The sequence below is a fragment of the Macaca mulatta genome, chromosome 14, assembly GCF_049350105.2.
Source record: "Macaca mulatta isolate MMU2019108-1 chromosome 14, T2T-MMU8v2.0, whole genome shotgun sequence".
Classification (NCBI taxonomy): Eukaryota; Metazoa; Chordata; class Mammalia; order Primates; family Cercopithecidae; genus Macaca; species Macaca mulatta.
Window position 1 is genome coordinate 14701635 of NC_133419.1, and position 21199 is coordinate 14722833.

At 41.9% G+C, this 21199-nt stretch overlaps 1 long non-coding RNA gene across 1 annotated transcript in view; it reads left to right on the plus strand.

Annotated features, from left to right (window-relative positions):
- Window positions 1–10825, plus strand: part of LOC144334209 (uncharacterized) — a 31978-nt gene extending 21153 nt beyond the window's left edge. Inside the window, exon 3 of the long non-coding RNA XR_013403793.1 lies at window positions 10394–10825. This is a non-coding gene — a long non-coding RNA (uncharacterized LOC144334209). The remainder of the gene's footprint in view (window positions 1–10393) is intronic.
- Window positions 10826–21199: the final 10374 nt, after the last annotated feature.

Here is a 21199-nt window from a genome sequence, read left to right on the forward strand (position 1 = left end):
TGTCCTTTACTAAGGAAGAAATTCATATAAAACAAATGAAAGTTTCAAGCTTTAAGACCAGAGAGGTGAATTTCTATGTTTATACAAAAAACTATCTACGGGACTACAAGGGAGGTTTCAATCCAGTGCCAGTGCTAGCTCCAGTCTGCCTCAAATCTGCCTATTCTTCTGGCAAACTCTGTGTCAGGACCTTGGCCAGGAGAATAGCTTCCTTTCCCATCTGTGGGCTCCTCTCCCATCTGTAGGGCTGCTGAGCTTGGCAGTTTCTTAGACCACTTCAGTTCTGAGCAAACTTTCAGACCAGCTCTGGAGTCTCTCTAGAACTCAGCCCGTGCTTATAAGGTGCAGTGGGATAAGGCTGGAACTAGACGCCGTCCTCTTCCTCTCAGAAACACAAGCTATCTGACAGAGTGGTTACTCTCTAGGACTCCAGCAGGGGATTCTCCAAGTCCACTTCTCTGATGTATCTAGTCTGTGGATCAAAACGGAAAGGTTTAGCCTTATGTGTCATGGCCTCAGACCCTCTGGGCCTAGCTCAGTTCTGATATCAGTCCCACCATACTCAGTATTAGTCATAAGTGACTTCCCGAAACACTCATGGCAGCTTGGATTCTGGCACAGACATGGGCTCTCTGAATGGAAGCAATGAATTCTGGTTTCACAGGTGCTGAGGTTATGCTACTCCGCTTTGGGCTTTTCAGGCTGTGTGAGAGACCTGTGATTCTAGGCATCTCCAGCTGGCTACCCCTGAATGTTCTTCCGTCGTTTGGGAGTCTGCAGGTACATCATGAGGTCATGGGGAGTAGACACCTAGGAGAGCCATTTGCGCATGGCCCCACTTTCAGAGAGGGTCCCAAATTTGAGATTTCAGCGTTATCACCCAATGGTACAGAAACTCAAGACAGAATGGAGGAAACACTTTCACCATAAATTACACACTGCCAAGAGTCCACTCTGAATTAATTAATGTTTTTTAATTCTTGTTATGTTCTTGTGAGTAGAACAATAGTATTGCATGGCATTTTTGTCATCATAAGCATTCATTTATAAAATATACACATTTTAAAACTATTATCAATGTTTTGGTCTATCTTTATTTGTTGGTATACTTTGTACTACAAAATGGCAATGAGCTGGCCATCTTTGAACCCCTGTAACGCCCTGAAACTCTTGTTCATGGCAGAGAATGGGGACTGCACGGCTGTGGGTCTATGGGAGGCTGGTGGAGCCTCACCCTCTGAGTACTCTAACAATGGGTCAAGGGTCACTGGGATGCTTCATTCATATCCATGTTCTTCATTAACCTTTAGCAATGTGCAACTAGGATGCAGCAGCCATCTTAGGAAGACATCTGATAGCTGTTGGCACCTATCCATAAAATCTTAAAACTTTCTAGGGTTTTTGTGGAGACTTGCCTTTATGGTCAAAAATACTGGCAGCACCAATTTAAATGGATCCCAGAAAAGGATGAGGGTCTCTGGAGTTTGAGATAAACAACATTCTGCCTCTGTAGAGAAAACCTTGACACCAAGGTGGAATCTTGAAGCTTTTACAGAGGAAGAAAGGGGATGTTTAGGTACTTCCTGGAGAGAGCAAGTCACGCCAAACTGTTCTGGGTTGGTGATGAGGTTTCAATGCCTCCAGAGAAATCAGAAAGTGGTATATGGTTTTAGTTAGATCAGGGAATTGGGAAGGTGTAGGATCCACAGGACATACTTTCTTGGTTTGGGCATCCTAGAACATTTTAAAGCTCTCTGATATGTTCTAGTTCTCTTAGAGTCTGAAGAAGAGAAAAACAGAAACTTTGGCTATACTATGAATCAATAGGGGACTCTCATTATTGCTCCTAAATATTTTCCTTCTGATTTTTTAATCTCCTGTTCCCGATTTTTTCTACCCCAAATTCAGCTTTCATTATTTGCTTAGTCCCTGCTAATGCATTCTCTAAATCCGTGTCCTAAAACTGTGGTTAAGAAAGACACCCTATGCCTTCTTTCTTTATCCTTTGTGACCAAAAAGCTGATCTGGGCACCTGCCTAACTTCCTGAAAGAGAGGAAAATCAGATGGGAGGTATATTAGAGATTGTCTAGTCTCAAGAAACTAAGTCCTAGAAAGTGGAGACATGATTGCATGTACAAAACTGAGAACCCAGACATTCTGTATCCTAAGCCATTGTTCTTTGTTTTCTAAGATGCTGGTTTCTGCTTTGTGGTAAATTTTGCATATTGTGCCTCCAGATATTTCATCGTGATTTCTTCCTCTTGAGACTTCAGTTAAATTAGTTTACACAAATATTTGATCTGGAAACTGTTCTCTCCCTCTAGCCTGGTACTGGTTTGAATATCTTGAACAACAAGTTCTATTATGTTAAGGAAAAGTTTGATTGATTCATCCTGAAATGTTTTTTTTCCCCTTTCTAGCCCAACATATTATTTCTCTAATTATACTTATCATCAGAAAATGTGGAAGTTCAGTAACCATCAGAAATCTGAAATACAAGTCATACTTCATGGAGAATGACGCCAACAGTATTTTTCCTGTATTGCATTTATCTTTTTTTTTTTTTGTAAAACTCCTTAATTGAGGTACGATTGACATACAAAAAGCTGTATGTGTTTAATGTATAAACCTTGATGCATATAGAGAGGAACACATAATCATGAAAGTATGACCACAACCTATGTCATAAACATACTCATCACCTCCAAAAGGTTTGTCTTCTCTATTTTTTATCTTTATTGTGCGTATGTATGTTTGTGTTTGATAAGACCATTTAACATGAGATCTGCCATCTTTCTTTCCAAATTAGCAGGAGACCTGCCTCTGATGCTGCTGAGGCACTTTAAAAATCACTATATAGAAAAAGTGGATGCTGTAAAACTGGACATCAGCAAAACGTCAGAATGGGACTTTCTAGCACTTATCCTCATACAGAAACATCAATTTAACCTACTAGCTGTGCAATTTAACTACTATCCTGTGAAATACCTTCACAGGAGCTAAGTAAACCAGGTGAAATGTTACAGAATCTTTGTGTAGCAGAGAAATAAGGAAAGATGAATTGAAGAGCATAGAAAGAACAATTTCACATTACCTGTGTCACCCCTCCCACAACACCAGGCAGCAGAGCACAGACAGAGGCGATCTTTGTGTGGAAGAAGAAAAGGGAAGTGGGCACTGAACTTTGCCTTGGACTCCAACACAGAGCCTGCTTCAGTAATATCCAGTAATAGGTATGCCCCTATGGCCCCAAACTCTAGGCTGGTACCTGCAATCTAAGCCAGAGCAGATCCCATAGCCCAGGCTCCAGGCTTGCCTGGTGGACTTGGGTTTTGGGTATATCCTAATGTCAGGTCTACCCCAGTGCCTTAGGTATCAGATTGTCCCTGGACCAGGGCAGCCACAGTGACTCCAGGCTCCAGACTACTCCCAGGACCAGGCTTGCCTCCACAATTCCAGGTTTCAGACGTACCCAAGGACCAGGCTGGCCTCTGCAACTTTAGTCACCAGGCCAGTGTCCATAGATCCAAGCTATAGGCTGGCCCCTGTGGATACAGGATCTAGGACAGTGTAGCACCAGGCTAGCCCCAGCGGTCGAAGGCCCCAAGTCGACCCTAGGTTTCAGACCAGCCCAGAACTAGACTGTCTCACACAAATCCAGGATTCAGGCACACCCCAGTTCAAGGTTGGCAGCCCTAGACCTATCCCTTAGCCAGGTATCTGGCAAGCCTTGACAGATCCATGCTCCAGGCCTGCCTAGGGCTAAGGGAGTTTCTGCCACCCCACTCTCCAGGCTAGTTCCTTGATCCCATGCTCCAGCAGACCCAGGGTCCAGGCCCTTCACAGTTGACTCCAGTATTGGGCTGGTGCCTACAGACCCAGTATCTAGGACTGCCTCTGTGGACCTACGTTCCAGTATACTTCCTACAGCCCTAGGACCCAGACAGTCTTTGTAGAGCTAGTCTCCATGCCAGCTTCTGAAGACCTTGGTTCTAGGCCAGATCTTACATACCCAGCCTCCAGGCCATTGCCCAGACTGTAGGCCAGCCCCTGTGGCTACAGGCACCAGTCTAGCACCTATGGTCTCAGGCTCTAGACTGGCCCCACCTGACCCCAGCGCTAGGCCAGCTTCAGGCTCCAGGATGGGTTTTGTGACCCAGGATCCAATATACTCAGGTCCTAGCTGTGCTCGAAGCATACCCAGGTAAAGGCCGACTTCACTAGACTCTGATGCTAGGCTGACCATCTTGGACCATGGCTCTACGACCATCTCTGAAGACTCAGGCTCCAGGTCAGCCCCTGTCTACCAAGATCCCAGGCCCATTTCTCCAGATTCAGGCTCCAGTCCTATACCAGTACCAGGCCAGTCCCCATGGACTCAGATTCCAGGCTCATCCCAGCAGACTCAGACACTAGGCCCATCCCAAAACCTGGCCAGCTGCTGTAGGCACAGGCTCAATGCCCACCTCATAGCCATGTTAGACCCTGTGGACCCAGGCTTCAGTCCAGCACCTATTGGTACAGCCTCTATACCTGCCCTTATAGACATAGGCTTTATGTTCATCCCCCATACCCAGTGAAAGGATCCACCCCAGTGGATCCAAGCTTCAGGCCCAACTGTACAGACCCAGGAACCAGGCCTACCACATGCTGACACAGGCCCCAGGCCAGCCTGCCTGAGCACTTTGGCAACAAGTTCACCTACAGACCACAATGGACACCCTACCAACAACTGCTGAATGACTGGGAAAGGGATTTTCCAGACAAAGCCACTGGGCAAGGACTAGAATAAGTTTCTTGTTTTTCAAATGTGCAGACACTAATGCACAGTCTAAAAATCAAGATCAAGAACAGAGAAAAAAATGATACCACCAAAGGAAACAAATAGTAACCAATAGCTGACCCTAAAGAAATAAAGGTTTATGAACTGTCTGACAATGAATTTAAAATAATTATCTTTAAAAAGCTCAGTGAGCTACAAGAGAACACAGATAGATGACTAAAAAGAATCAGAAAAATTATACATTAACTAAACTTAGAAGGAAATTATTGTGAAGCCTGAAGTATTGGATCTAATCTATATAAATAGAGGCATAAGCCTGGAGGGAATAAAATCATGAGGGACAGCTGGGCTTGGATCATTTAGTAGGTAGGTGTAATGGAATGAGCTGAGGTTTTAGGAATAGTGATTTCCTTTTGCTATTGGTGCTCTCCCATCACCTCATGTTTTCAAATATTTATTGCCCAAATCTATCTCTGCAGCAACGACCTGTCATCTAAGTTCCCGATATTAATATTTTGTGGCCTTTTTGACATCTACTCTTGGATATGTCAGAGGCATTTCACACTTAGGCATTTCACACTTAGCCCCTTCAAAACCAGAGTCATCTAATTTAATTGTGTCCTTCTTTCTGTGTTCCTGAATCTGACAATTGTGTCATTACCCATTTGACTACTCAAGTTAGTATCCTGTGAATAGTTCTCAGCTTCTTCCTTTATCTCATATACTGTGTGTAAAAACTATAAAACATTTTCTACATGCAAAAGCAGTTTATGACACCCTATATTTCATATACTAAACATCCATGTATTTCCTTCCCACCTTAAGAAATAGAACACTACAAATCGTTAGAGGCGTACAGTGTGTCCCTCCTTCATCTTATCTCCCTTCCTCATTCTCATGGACAACCACTAAATCGAAATTTGTTTTAAAATTATTAGTGTCTTACACTTATTTAGGGACATATACATATGTTGTAAGATTATAAATAGCAAACTTTTAGTTTTGCTTGTTTTGATTTTATATAAACACATCCAGCTGAATGTCTTCTTCTGTAATTTGCACTACTTTTTTGAGGTTTATTGTAGTTGATGAAATTGTGTATCCACTTTTACAGTTAGAGAGAATTCACTGAAGAAATCAACTGCTTATGCACATTCTGGGGATTTCTACTAAAAGCAGTGACAAGTTTTGCTATGAATTTCCTTGAATATGTTTCCTGGTACACATGTGCAAGGGTATCTCTCAAGTGTAGACTTAGAAGAGGTAATGGACAACTTCAGAAATAGATTTGAGCAATGAATATTTGAAAACATGAGGCAATAGGAGAACAACAAGAGAAAACGAAAATGCGTAATCTCCCTTATTATAATAGATATTGCCATATTATTTTACAAAATTGTTGTACCACTGTGCACTTCCACCAGTGAGAAATGAAAGTTCTCATTATTCTACATCTTCATCAAAGCTTGGTATTATCCATATTTTAATGTTTGCCAATCGTGTGGGTGTGAAATAGCATGCTATTGAGGGTTTAAACAGTAGTTTCCTAATTACTAATGGGATTGAACCCTTTTTCACACTTCATTCTCTAAAATATTTGTTTATGTCTTTTGTTCATTTTTCTTTTTTTCTTCTTTTTTTTTTTTTTTGACGCAGTCTCCGCTGTCACCCGGGCTGGAGTGCAGTGGCGTGGTCTTGGCTCACTGCAACCTCCACCTCTTGGGTTCAAGCGATTCTCCTGCCTCAGCCTTATGAGTAGCTAGGAATACAGGCACACATCACCAGGTCTGGCTAATTTTTGTATTTTTTTTTTTTTTTTTTTGTAGAGACGGGGTTTCAACATATTGGATGCGCTGGTCTGGAACTCCTGGCCTCCTGATCCACTGGCCTCTGCCTCCTAAAGTTTTGTTCATTTTTCTTCTGGATTATTTTTCTTTTCATTATTAACTCTAGAAGTATTTTAATATTGTAGACATAAATTGCTTATTCATGATATGTGTTAAACATGTATTCTGAGTTTCTTCTTGATTTTTCATTCTCCGGTGTCATAAAGAACAGGAGTTGTTAATTTTAATTTTGTCAAGTTCATTAATCTTTTTATACCATTAGAAAACCTTTCATAATATATATATATTTTTTTCTTTCTTCCAAAAGTTGTGAAGGTTTGCTTTTACCATTCAAGTTTATAATTGGGAACTATTTTTTGTATATAGCTAGAAGTAGGTATCACTTTCTATTTTTTGTATATGGATAACAAATTACTCCAGGGATGCTGACTGAATTGTTCATTCTTTCTCCGCATATCCCTACTGCATGTTTTGCCACGTAAGACTGTTATGGGTTGAAATGTGTCCCCTCAAAATTCACATGTCATAGTCCTAACCCTTACTACCTCAAAATGTGACCTTATTTGGATATACGGTTCTTGTTGATATATTTAAAGTGAGGTCACACTGCAGTAGGATGGGTCTATAATCCAGTACCCCTGATATCCTTAGAAAAGAGGAAAATTTAGACATAGAGACACACACAGAGGAAGGATGATGTAAAGACCCATAGAAAAATCATGGCCAACTTCAAGCCAAGGAGAGAGTCCTGGAACAGATCTTTCCCTCATGGCCCTAACAGGTCACCAACTCTGATGACATCTTGACCTTGGGCTTTGAACCTCCAGAACTGTGAGATAATGCATTTCTGTTGTTTAGGCCATACAGCCTGTGGTAATTTATTACCCCTAAGAGACTGTCAAGTCTGGATTTCATGATGTAATCACCCAACAAAGCCCCATCTCTTCATGCCACCACTTTGGAGATTAGGATTTAAACATATGAATTGTGGGGCATGCAAAAGATTCACACCATAGCACAAACTAATACAAAGATACTTTCATTTAATTTGTGAGTCTGTTTCTACTCTCTCTGTTCTGTTCCAATGGTATATTTTTTCTGTATATTCACCAAATACTGTCTTAATTTTGAGTTTTCCTAGTCATTAGCATATCTTAACATTGATTTATGTCTCATTTTCATGTCTTTAACAGAATAATTTTCTCCATAAATGGTTAAATCATTTTTACATTTATTTCTAGGTAAATAATGTTTTTTATTTTAGCCATTATAAAATAATTCTGGGGGTATTACATTTTGTGATATTACTGACTAAGCTAAATTCATTGTTTTGGAAATATCAACTTTAAACCTAGCCAATTTACCACACTACAATCATTCTAATATTTTCTCTATAAATCTTGTTAGTTTCAAAAATAGATGATGATGTCATCTATGGATATTTCATGAATGTGCTTTGTTCCCTTCTTTTCAATCTTCAAATATTATCTTTTACTAATTTTTCTTATCACACAGCATTGGCTAAAATAAATTTTATTTATCAGTAAATAAAGGCAGTAGTAGTGAGCACTTCTCTATTCTCCCTCATTGTAAAGGAAATACTTATACCGATTCACTATTTAACATGATGTTCCCTGTGAGATTTTTGAAGTTGCCCTTAATCTGGCTAAGAAGCCTTCTGGTATGCTTATATTTATATATTTGATAGTTATAGGGGCAGCCAAGATAAAGTAAGCCATTTATAGCCCATTAATTCTACCAATTAAAGCTAAATCCTTTGGGAAAATAAAAGCAGCATCCTGAACATCTACTCTGGCCACTGTGGAATAACACAGAACTAATTTATACTCCTGCCTGAAAATCCTGGAGAAATGGACAAAATGTACTAAATGGTTTTCAATATACTGAGAATTAGTCAAAGAAGGACAGTTATCCTTGAGAAACAGAGAAACAATGATGCAAACTCTATGACTTCCCCAGCTTACTGCCTGAAGAGAGGCTCTAGGCCATGGTGCAGAGAAAAGAATCCAGGCAAACCTCAGTAGCAACTGAGTTGAGGAAAAGGAACTGAGCTCTGGGGAGCCAATGGGTTTAGCTTTCGAAGGCAGGAGAGGACTGTACAGAGAGGGTCCCCATGAATCTTCATATGAGTAGTGATCTGCACATGCATGTGAGGAAATCACCTAAGTCAGGGAAATCAGCTACCCAAAAAGATTAGAAGGAACAATCCCTGGAGATCTTACAGGGCTGGGAATAGTTGCTGTTCCCACCAGACCTTGGGAAAACATCATAATTCCTGTGGCATTGAGTACAATACTGAAAAGAACATTGCCTCAGCAATAGGGAAATATTAGCTCTATAATATACAGGCAAAACATTACAAGAAAAGAAAACTACAGGCCAATATAAACATAAATGCAAGATCTAATAGGTAAATACCAGGAATGCAAGATTGGTTTAACTTTTGAAAAATATATCACTGTAATAAGCCAATTAGAAAAATTAAAATTTCTATATGTACATAGAATCATCTCAACAGACATAGAAAAAGCATCTGGTAAGCCTGACATCTATTTCTAACAATGTCAGCAACCTAGGAATAAAAGGAAACTTCTTCAATCTCATGAAGATCACTTATGAAAAATTACAGGTAACATCATACTTAATGGTATCGGCATTCCCAAGACTAGAAAAAAGGCAAGAATGTCTGCTCCAGCAGATTCTATTCACCATTGGGCTGCATTGTTGGGATTCACTCAGGAGGATGACAGAAATATTAAAGGGAAATATTAGGGAAAGTTATAGGCAATAGTCACAAACCTTTTTGGAAGACCAGAAGGTTATATTGCTCGTAATAATTGAACAGGCTGAAAGCAGCCGGTTTTTACCTTAGAGCATTAGGTCATAGGGTAAATACTAGGAAAAATAGAGGCTTCCCCAGTTAAGTCTGTTTACTCTACCTCCATTAACTAACCTGTGAGCCAGATGGCCCTTTCAGGGGGAGGTTGACCAAGGTTATTGCCCCCTAATGGTATTTGCTTTACACCAGGGCACCTGGGCTTTAATCACTAGTAGAACTACTTTATTCACCATGTTAATTATCCACAAGTGTGGATAATTATGACTCAAGTCATAGGATCATGGCAACACCTGGTGGCACACTTGTCCAGGCAACTAGATTCTGTGGCACTTGGATGGCCTCCCTGTTTCAAGGTGCTAGCTGCCACCATCCTACTGGTGCAAGAAGCAAATAAACTGACTTTCGGACAGCAACTGACAATCTGGGTAACACACTCAGTTATAACTTTGATGGACCAAAGGGGGAACCACTGGTTATCAAATCCGAAAATGACTCCATACCAAGGGCTCCTACGTGAAAATCCCAGCTTAACTTTAGAGACTGTGAACACCCTAAACCCGCCTTCCTTGATCCCCGTTGAGTCAGTGCCAGGAGGCCACCTTGATTGCTGTGTGGATGTGCTAGATGAAGTGTCCTCAAGCAGTAGAGATTTGACAGATTGACCTCTTGGGGACCTGCACATTGAGTATTTTACTGATGGGAGCAGTTTTATACTAGAGGGGGTCTGCCAAGCGGGGCATGCAGTGGTGACTTTGGACTCAGTAGTATAGGTGAAGTCTTTGCCTATAGGAACTTCTGATCAGAAGGCAGAGCTGATAGCTCTGACAAGAGCTCTCTGGCTAGCAAAAGACCAAAGAGCAAATATTTACACAGATTCCAAATATCCTTTTGCCTCTTTGCAGGTTCATGGGAGATTTGCAAAGAAAGAGGACTCTTAACTGCAGGAGAAGAGGAAAGAAAATACAAGGAAGAAATTCTACAGCTCTTGGATGCTGTATGGGTCCTGAAACAGGTGGCAGTAATGCACTGCAAAGGGCACCCAAAAGCAGGAACACTAGAAGCAAAAGGAAACAGGAAGGCAGACAAAGTGGCACAATGGGCAGCAATGGCATCTCTGCCTTCTAGAGCAGAAGCGTTAGCTATGCCTCTCCTCCCGAAGATCCCCCTCCCGGAGACCACAAGCTGCACTTCAAATGAAAGAACCTGGTTTGCCCCGGAGACTGGGAATTACATTAGAGGAGGATGGTGACAGTTCTCCGATGGGAGGCTAGCCGTACCTGAAATGGTGGCCCCCAGGTTTGTGAAACAGTTCCAACAAGGAACTCGTACGAAAACAATGGCACTAGAAAAATTGCTAAGACGCCATTGCTATGTGCCACAGCTCACTGCCATTACCTGAGGACTTTGTGAACAATATCTAACATGTGCCAAGAACAACCCTCAGCACAGGCCTACCCAGCCCCCGGGAATTCTGGAGATGGGAGCCACATCCTGTGAAACTTTGTTTCTGGATTTTAACGAGCTGCCTTGAGCAGAGGGCTCTCGGTAGGTGTTGGTGTTCATTTGCACCTTTTTGGGGTGGGTTGAGGCTTTCCTGACCTGGATAGAGAAGGCACGAGAGGTAACCAAGGTGTTGTTAAAAGACCTTATTTCCAGATTTGGACTAACCCTTACTCTGGGGTCAGAAAATGGACCAGCGTTTATGGCTGAAATAGTTGAGGACTTCACTTGGCTATAACAAACCTGCACGTTATCCACATGTACCCTGAACTTAAAGTATAATAAAAAATAAAAATAAAAAAGAAAGAAAGAAAGAAAAAAAAAAATAAAGTGGAAGCTACACACAGCCTAGTGGCTGCAGAGCTTAGGAAAAGTGAAGTGTACGAACTGGACACTCAGGCAGCTGCTGAAGAAACTTTGTCGGGAAACTCATCTGAGGTGGGATCAGGTCTTGCCCATGGTGCTCCTCCGAGTCAGGTGCACCCTCACCAAACAAACTGGGTATTCGTCCTATGAGATCTTATTTGGCCGGCAAACCCCAATTATAAGTCACATTATAGGTGATCTCCATGAGCTAGGGGAACTAACCTTTAAGGAGGCAAATGCGGGTTTAGGTATGGTCATGCAAAAACTGCATGGCTGGGCATGGGAAAGAATGCTAAATTGGAAAACATTTTCCTCCCGCTGTGGTGAGACTCTCGTAAGACTTGGATAAAGTGCCCAGCAGACTGTCGCATCTGGCATACAAAAGTCCCAATAACTTATTATCTTGACCATTCAGTTTCCAGGGGGCTGTAAGTCTGGGGGCCCCTAATGGAGACGTGACTACATCTGTGCAGATATTTTGTCTGGGGAGGGAGATTCTAGTGCTGGAAGTTTGTCCTTTGAGGAATTCAGGGAGTGTGGAGGAAGCAAGGGTTTCTGGTCAAAGGGGCAAGACAGTGCAGACACACTCCAGAAACCCAGAGGTAATAGCAGAAAGTCTGCTAGGAGGAGCCACTCACAGTTTACTGGACAATCTTCAAGCTGCATGATGCCAGGATGGCTAACCTTCTCGATCACTCATGCCTTGTACTTGTGGTCTTTCTAGTTCTTGCCTTGTTTGCTGGCCTTGAAGAGAGTAGTGTACCAGTCCCATTGCTCCTTCAAACCCCCATTCCCTGATCTGCCTTCATCCACCAGGTTTGTGTATTCTCCCAGGTGCCCTGCAGCAAAAGAAATTAAACAAGACCAAAATAAATGGAGAAATATACCTTGTTCAGGATTGGAAGACTCGACAATGATAAGATGCTAATCATCCACTATTGAGTTAACTATTTTTACACAATAAACACACAGTTTACACAAACACACAAACTTTGATCCAGGTATTGCACCACACAAAAAAATAAAAATAAAACTTAAAATCAATTGTAGACTTAAACCTAAAACTATACAACTTCTAGAAGAAAACTTAGAAATGATTTTTGTGATCTTAGATTTAGCAGAATTCTCTGATATAAAAAACAAAAGCATGATCCACAAAGAGAAATATAGAGAAATGAACTTCATCAAAACTGTAAACTTTTCCCTCCCTCCCAAAACAGGACTAAGGGGATGAAAGAACAATCACTCCTGTGGGGAGTTGTAAAAAAGTAGATATACCTTTGAAACTTCAGGTCTAGTCCTCTGGTCATCTCCTGTGGCACTAAATGACTTGTTTTCTTCAGTCTTCATGGAATTCATGATGAGTTCAAAGAGAATATAACTAATGTCTACTAGTGGATAAGATGGAGAAACAAGGATTGAGTTTATTCTGCCACATGGAATGTCTAAAAAAACAAAAACAGACAAGATCTATGAAATAACAACTTTCAATCATTGGACATCAGGCTGTGTTTGACCTCATCTCTGATCTGAGAAGAAAATCATATGAGGTAACCCCTATGGCTATCTAGCTTCCTGTATGGAGTTTGCAAGGCATATCTTAGGAAGGAGAAACAGGCAGAGTCTAGCAGTTTCCCTGATGGAGAAGACAAGCTGGGAGTTTGGGGAGGCCAAGATGACTGGAGCTTGTATGGCAGAGTACTAGGGAGAAGAGAGCCACAGGAGCACACAGTATCAGAGATTTGCAGTGGGTATCCCTTGAGATTTCAGCTTGGTCAATGCATTAGTGGAATGAAACTGTTGAAAAGGAACAGGAAAAAGAAGTACCCAAAAGGAACAGATGTAACAATTTCTGAGGCTTATACAGGACTGGGAATAGTTTCAGTTCACAAAAATCTGACTAGAAAACGTCACAATTCATGAAGTATCAGGGAGACACCTCTGAAAGGTATTTCTTCCATAGTCAGACAAAATTAGCACTAGTTCTGCTCCCACCTGACAAATAAAAGCAAACTTTGATATTACAAAATGGTTTCCATGTAAAATATCAAGGTACTAGAACAAAGCTCAAGAATATTGATGGGAATGTAAAACTTTCTGGCACCCAAAGTTGTGAAATTAACAAAGCTTGATAACTAATCAAAAAATCAGCAACCACTTAAAAAGTGGATAAATATGACCTATAATGACTGGAAACATCAGTGAATAGAGACAGATCCAGAAGTGAGAGAGATGATAGAACTAGTAGTCAGAAATATTAAAAGTCATTACCTTGAATTTCTTGCCAAAATGGAGTAACAGGGACTGGATTTCCCCCTAGTCTGAAAACAAAGGGAAACAAAAATTGGCAAAATATATGAAACAATGCTTTGCAAGGAACTGGACATCATTCAGGTAAAGACAGTGTCAATTGAAATGCATCCTATAATCCACTGTAGCAGGCTACCTTGAGGGATTCCAGGCCAGTGTCGCAGGTAAGGGCAGGAAGACAAAGCTAGTTGGAATTCCAGATTTGAGGAGACAAAGCTGAGAGACCAGGGTGACAAGAGGTCACAGGTCACAGATATGGTGGGAGACCTGCACAGAGAGGGAACTCCAGATATATGAAGAGGGTTGCCCTAAAGCTTCCAGCTGTGTACTAATCAGAGTAGCAGCTGAGAAAACTTCCCAACGCCAGGAAAGAACCACCCTAAAACTGTCATAGTCTAACTTTCCTCCAGCCCTCTCCCTGTAACCCTTTTAGGGATCCCCGTTTTCTCATTTCTAGATTAAGGACTTTGGCTCAGATCAAACTTGTATTGTTCGTGTGAATTGGTTCCTCTGAGCTTTTTAAAAAGGATTCCAGATCCCACCCTCACAGACTCTGATTCTGTATGTCGGGGTGTGGCTATGGAATCTGCACTTTTACCTGCCTCACCCTGCAACTCCCCTCTCAAACGCGCACCACATTGTTTGAACAGCTGCTGCCTCTGTCACCGCAGGATGACCTCAATGCTTTCCTAAAGCCCCAGAACCTATGAAGGTCACCTGTGCTTGAAGCTGTGCTTGCTTATAGAAACAGACTGGATGTCAGTAACCACCATACTACAAGATGGGAAAGGAACTTAGAAGCGCTACCCTAATCTGAATCCTTGCTAATTACCATACCTAAATCTCCGCCTCGGGAAGAAATGCAGCTTGCTAGGCACATGTAGTGTTGGGGTGCAACAGGAAATATAAGACTGCCACACTCAGCTCTTTCTGGAAAGCCCCATCTCTTTCCCGGAATCCTTGCTCTCCAACTAAAAGACCTTAAGGCCCTAAAAGACCTTAAGAAGCACCTCCACACTACAACCCAGGCACTTTGAGCAGGTGCTCCCCTACTCTATTCTTTGATCAGTGAATAGCTTCTGCTCTACTTAACCGAACCTGGTCTCCTTCAATGCGCACGAACAGCACCGGGCAGGGAAAGGACCCACCAGGGTCAAATGACCCTCTTGAGATTCCGGAAAACCCAGACGATCTCCAGGTATCTTTCCAGGAGTAAAACTCTTGGCCTTTGAAGCTGAGAAAGGGGGAGGGGAATTATCACAATGGGCAGCTGTCCAGCTTCCCATCCAAAACCTCTCTGACTTTGGGCTGAGGTCCTTCTCTACTGCCCTGGTCAGCCATCCCCCTAAGAACTCCCGGTCCGACCCAGGAAAAGAAAAACCACTCACAGAACCGGAGAATCTGTCCACAGAGTGCACGTGCCGGTGCCCGCCGCTCTGGATTCACAGGTGCTGGGAAGACAGCTCTGATGTTTCTCTCAGCTGAACTTTTCCCGCCTGGAAGGGCACGCCCTCGAGCGGGAGGAGCCTGGAGAGGGACGCTCTCGCTGGCCAAAGGACGAAGAGTCTCTGGAGGCTGTTTTTCTCTCATTGGATGTAAATGACTCATCTGTCATTCACCTGGAAGCCAATTAACGTCGCTCCAGATAGTGACGGAAGCAACCGGAAGGGATGAGAGGGCGGGCCTGCGCGCGGGTGGGTGTGTCGGAAGGCCAGGCTGAGGGAAATACTTGCCCACCCTCCCTATTTGTCTGGAAAACTAAGCAATCAGCGCCCTGCTCCTTCCTACTCATGGGTGTCCCCTGTCTCCCGTTGGAGGCCAAGGAGGAGCTGCGGGCAGCTGGGCAGGAATGGGAGGCGCCTGGCGGTTTCGCGCTTTCCCCGACTTTGGATTGCGAGCGGGAGCAGCGCGCTGGCGGGAGCTGCAGGTCGAACAGCCCACCAAGGTGCTTCGGTGTGTGGCCATTGCTGCTGGTCTGCCGCTGCGGGGTGGACAGCGGTGGCGGGAAGAGCATCCAGGCGGGGTCCGTTGGCAGCAGCAGAGAGAGAGCTCCACCCGGATGATGCAGAGGCCCAGCTTCCAGTGGACTACAAGTCTCAGAGCAGGCTGCACCCGTGTCTGCGTGAAGTCTACAGATACTTGGCCTGCTCCGCAAATGAGCTAATTTCGTGGAGGGGCTGGCGAACACGGACAATGCCAGCCTGGAGGAGGAAGCAGCCAACAATGCTTAGGCCTGGTTTTCAGGAGGCTCATTACTGAGTGCGGAACTTTTCCCTTAGGATGAAGACTCCACAGTTGGGTATCCCCAAACTGATAATCAAAGAAGTGCTTTGCATGGGGCTTGAGAAAACATCTTACTATTTAATAATAGAACGTCTTACTGTCTAAGAAGCTGAATAGCATGAGATGCCTTCAGTATCGGGTGTTATTTTTGAGAAGTTGGTCAAAGAAGGGGAGAAGATGGTTGATTAAGGGGGGATGGTGACAATTATTTTGTAACTCATAGAAGGACAGATGTTTATGTAAAAGTTGATAGTTTTTGTGGAATAATCATGAGCATGTTTCTGAACTTAACGTAAAATCTAGGGAGAGCCCTAAAATCACTTCTTAAATTACATGGGTCTTGTGGTGTTTGGAAATAGCAAACTTTGGAAGTGTACTTGTAAAAAGAATGTCATACAGAAAAAGAGAAGAGGGAACCTAATGACAGCTTTCTCAAATCGCTGTTATTCTTGTATCTGAAAGCAGTACACGTGACTGGCACCAATATTCATCGGAGAGTAAATCATTGCAGAAGGAGACTTAATCTACTTTTCATTATAGAATCTGGAAGAAAAAAATCTATGAAAAGCAAGAGGTGCTAGAGAATGGTGGTGTCGAAAGTGACTGACATCACTGGAGGTAGAGAATTTGCTCCGGAAAAATGGGCTCCTGAGGGAGGAGCATCTACACATTTCATTAGCATGAAGCACCTGGTTGGCCATATGAAGAAGTCTGGATATTGTTATAAATGTGAAATAAATTATAAATGGAGGATTTGAAGCAAGGGAGTAATACACCCTGACATTTATTTTATTTTATTTTTTATTATTATACTTTAAGTTCTAGGGTACATGTGCACAATGTTCACATTTGTTACATATGTATACATGTGCCATGTTGGTGTGCTGCACCCATTAACTCATCATTTGCATTAGGTATATCTCCTAAACCTATCCCTGCCTCCTCCCCCCACCCCACGACAGGCCCCAGTGTGTGATGTTCCCCAACCCGTGTCCAAGAGTTCTCATTGTTCAGTTCCCACCTATGAGTGAAAACATGCGGTGTTTGGTTTTCCGTCCTTGCCATAGTTCGCTCAGAATGATGGTTTCCGGTTTCATCCATGTCCTACAAAGGACATGAACTCATCCTTTTCTATGGCTGCGTAGTATTCCATGGTGTATATGTGCCACATTTTCTTAATCCAGTCTATCATTGATGGACATTTGGGTTGGTTCCAAGTCTTCACTATTGTGAATAATGTCACAATAAACGTATGTGTTCATGTGTCTTTATAGCAGCATGATTTATAATCGTTTGGGTATGTACCCAGTAATGGGATGGCTGGCTCAAATGGGACTTCTAGTTCTAGAACCTTGAGGAATCGCCACACTGTCTTCCAGAATGGTTGAACTAGTTTACAGTCCCACCAACAGTGTAAAAGTGTTCCTGTTTCTCCACATCCTTTCCAGCACCTGTTGTTTCCTGACTTTTTAATGATTGCCATTCTAACAGGTGTGAGATGGTATCTCATTGTGGTTTTGATTTGCATTTCTCTGGTGGCTAGTGATGATGAGCATTTTTTCGTGTTTCTGTTGGCTGCATAAATGTCTTCTTTTGAGAAGTGTCTGTTCATATCCTTTGCCCAATTTTTGTTGGCATTGTTTGATTTTTTTCTTGTAAATTTGTTTAAGTTTTTTGTAGATTCTGGATATTAGCCCTTTGTCAGATAGGTAGATTGTGAAAATTGTCTCCCATTCTGTAGGTTGCCTGTTCACTCTGATAATAGTTTGGTTTCCTGTGCAGAAGCTCTTTAGTTTAATTAGATCCCATTTGTCAATTTTGGCTTTTGTTGCCATTGCTTTTGGTGTTTTAGTCATGAAGTCCTTGCACATGCCTATGTCCTGAATAGAATTGCCTAGGTTTTCTTCTAGGGTTTTTATGGTTTTAGGTCTAACACTTAAGTCTTTAATCCATCTTGAATTAATTTTTGTATAAGATGTAAGGAAGGGATCCAGTTTCAACATTCTACATATGGCTAGCCAGTTTTCCCAGCACCATTCATTAAATAGGGAATCCTTTCCCTATTTCTTGTTTTTGTCAGGTTTGTCAAAGGTCAGATGGTTGAAGATGTGTGGTATTATTTCTGAGGGCTCTGTTCTGTTCCATTGATCTATGCCAGTACCATGCTGTTTTGGTTACTGCAGCCTTGTAGTATAGTCTGAAATCAGGTAGCATGATGCCTCCAGCTTTGTTCTTTTGGCTTAAGATTGTCTTGGCAATGCAGGCTCTTTTTTGCTGCCATATGAATTTTAAAGTAGCTTTTTTCCAATTCTGTGAAGAAAGTCATTGGTAGCTTGATGGCTATGGCATTGAATCTATAAATTACCTTGGGCAGTTTGGCCATTTTCTCGATATTGCTTCTTCCTATCTATGAGCATGGAATGTTCTTCCATTTGCTGTGTCCTCTTTTATTTCATTGATCAGTGGTTCATAGTTCTCCTTGAAGAGGTCCTTCACATCCCTTGTAAGCTGCATTCCTAGGTATTTTATTCTCTTTGATGCAATTGTGAATGGCAGTTCACTCATGAGTTGGCTCTCTGTCTGTTATTGATGTATAGGAATGCTTGTAATTATTGCACATTGATTTTGTATCCTGAGACTTTGCTGAAGTTGCTTATCAGCTTAAGGAGATTTTGGGCTGAGACGATGGGGATTTCTCAGTATACAATCATGTCATCTGCAAACAGGGACTTCCCTGTTTGACTTCCTCCTTTCCTGATTGAATACCCTTTATTTCTTTCCCCTGCCTGATTGCCCTGGCCAGAATTTCTAGCACTATGTTGAATAGGAGTGGTGAGAGAGGGCATCCCTGTCTTGTGCCAGATTTTAAGGGGAATGCTTCCTGTTTTTGCCCATTCAGTATGATATTGGCTGTGGGTTTGTCATAAACAGCTCTTATTATTTTGAGACATGTCCCATCAATACTGAATTTATTGAGAGTTTTTAGCATGAAGGGCTGTTGAATTTTGTGGAAGGTTTTTTCTGCATCTGTTGAGATAATCATGTGGTTTTGTCTTTGGTTCTGTTTAAATGATGGATTACATTTATTGATTTGCATATGTTGAACCAGCCTTGCATCCCATGGAGGAAGCCAACTTGATCGTGGTGGATAAGCTTTTTGATGTGCTGCTGCATTTTGTTCGCCAGTATTTTACTGAAGATTTTTGCATCGATGTTCATCAGGGATATTGGTCTAAATTTCTCTTTTTTTGGTGTGTCTCTGCCAGGCTTTGGTATCAGGATGATGCTGGCCTCATAAAATGAGTTAGGGAGGATTCCCTCTTTTTGTATTGATTGGAATAGTTTCAGAAGGAATGGTGCCAGCTCCTCTTTGTACCCCTGGTAGAATTCGGCTGTGAATTCATCTTGTCCTGGATTTTTTTGTTTGGTAGGCTATTAATTATCTCCTCAATTTTAGAGCCTGCTATTGGTCTATTCAGGGATTCAAATTCTTCCTGGTTTAGTCTTGGGAGGGAGTATGTGTCCAGGAATGTATCCATTTCTTCTAGATTTTCTAGTTTATTTGCTTAGAGGTGTTTATAGTATTCTCTGATGGTAGTTTGTATTTCTGTGGGGTCAGTGGTGATATCCCGTTTATCATTTTTTATTGCATTTATTTGATTCTTATCTCTTTTCTTCTTTATTAGTCTGGCTAGTGGTCTATCTATTTTGCTGATCTTTTCAAAAAACTAGCTCCTGGATTCATTGATTTTTTGAAGGATTTTTTGTGTCTCTATCTCTTTCAGTTCTGCTCTGATCTTAGTTGTTTCTTGCCTTCTGCTAGCTTTTGAATGTGTTTGCTCTTGCTTCTCTAGTTCTTAATTGTGATGTTAGGGTGTCGATTTTAGATCTTTCCTGCTTTCTCTTGTGGGTATTTAGTGCTATAAATTTTCCTCTACACAGTGCTTTAAATGTGTCCCAGAGATTCTGGTATGTTGTGTCTTTGTTCTCATTGGTTTCAAAGAACATCTTTATTTCTGCCTTCATTTCATTATTTACCCAGTAGTCATTCAGCAGCAGGTTGTTCAGTTTCCATGTAGTTGAGCAGTTTTGAGTGAGTTTCTTAATCCCGAGTTCTAGTTTGATTGCACTGTGGTCTAAGAGACAGTTTGTTATAATTTCCATTCTTTTACATTTGCTGATGAGTTCTTTACTTCGAACTTTGTGGACAATTTTGGAATAAGTGCGATTTGGTTTGCTTTGGAGTGCTTTACTTCCAACTATGTGGTCAAGGTTGAATGAGTGTGATGTGGTGCTGAGAAGAATGTATATTCTGTTGATTTGGGGTGGAGAGTTCTGTAGATGTATATTAGGTCTGTTTGGTCCAGAGTTTAGTTCAATTCCTGGATATCCTTGTTAACTTTCTGTCTTGTTGATCTGTCTAATGTTGACAGTGGGGTGTTAACATCTCCCATTATTATTGTGTGGGAGTCCAAGTCTCTTTTTAGGTCTCTAAGGACTTGCTTTGTGAATCTGTGTGCTCCTCTATTGGGTGCATATATATTTAGGATAGTTAGCTCTTCTTGTTGAATTGATCCCTTTACCATTATGTAATGGCCTTCTTTTTCTCTTTTGATCTTTGTTGGATTAAAGTCTGTTTTATCAGAGACTAGAATTGCAACCCCTGCTTTTTTCATTTTCCATTTGCTTGGCAGATCTTCCTCCATGCCTTTGTTTTGAGCCTGTGTGTGTCTCTGCACGTGAGATGGGTCTCCTAAATACTGCACTCTGATGGGCCTTGACTCTTTATTCAATTTGCCAGTCTGTGTCTTTAAATTGGGGCATTTAGCCCATTTACATTTAAGGTTAGTATTGTTATGTGTGAATTTGATCCTGTCATTATGATGTTAGCAGGTTGTTTTGCTCGTTAGTTGATGCAGTTTCTTCCTAGCATGGAGAGTCTTTACAATTTGGCACGTTTTGGCAGTGGGTGGTACTGGTTGTTCCTTTCCATGTTTACTGCTTCCTTCAGGAGCTCTTGTAAGGCAGGCCTGGTGGTGGCAAAATCTCTCAGCATTTGCTTGTCTGCAAGGGATTTTTATTTCTCCTTCACTTATGAAGCTTACTTTGGCTATGTATGAAATTCTCAGTTGAAAAATCTTTTCTTTCAGAATGTTGAATATTGGCTCCCACTCTCTTCTGGCTTGTAGAGTTTCTGCCAAGAGATCCTCTGTTAGTCTGATGGGCTTACCTTTGTGTGTAACCCGACC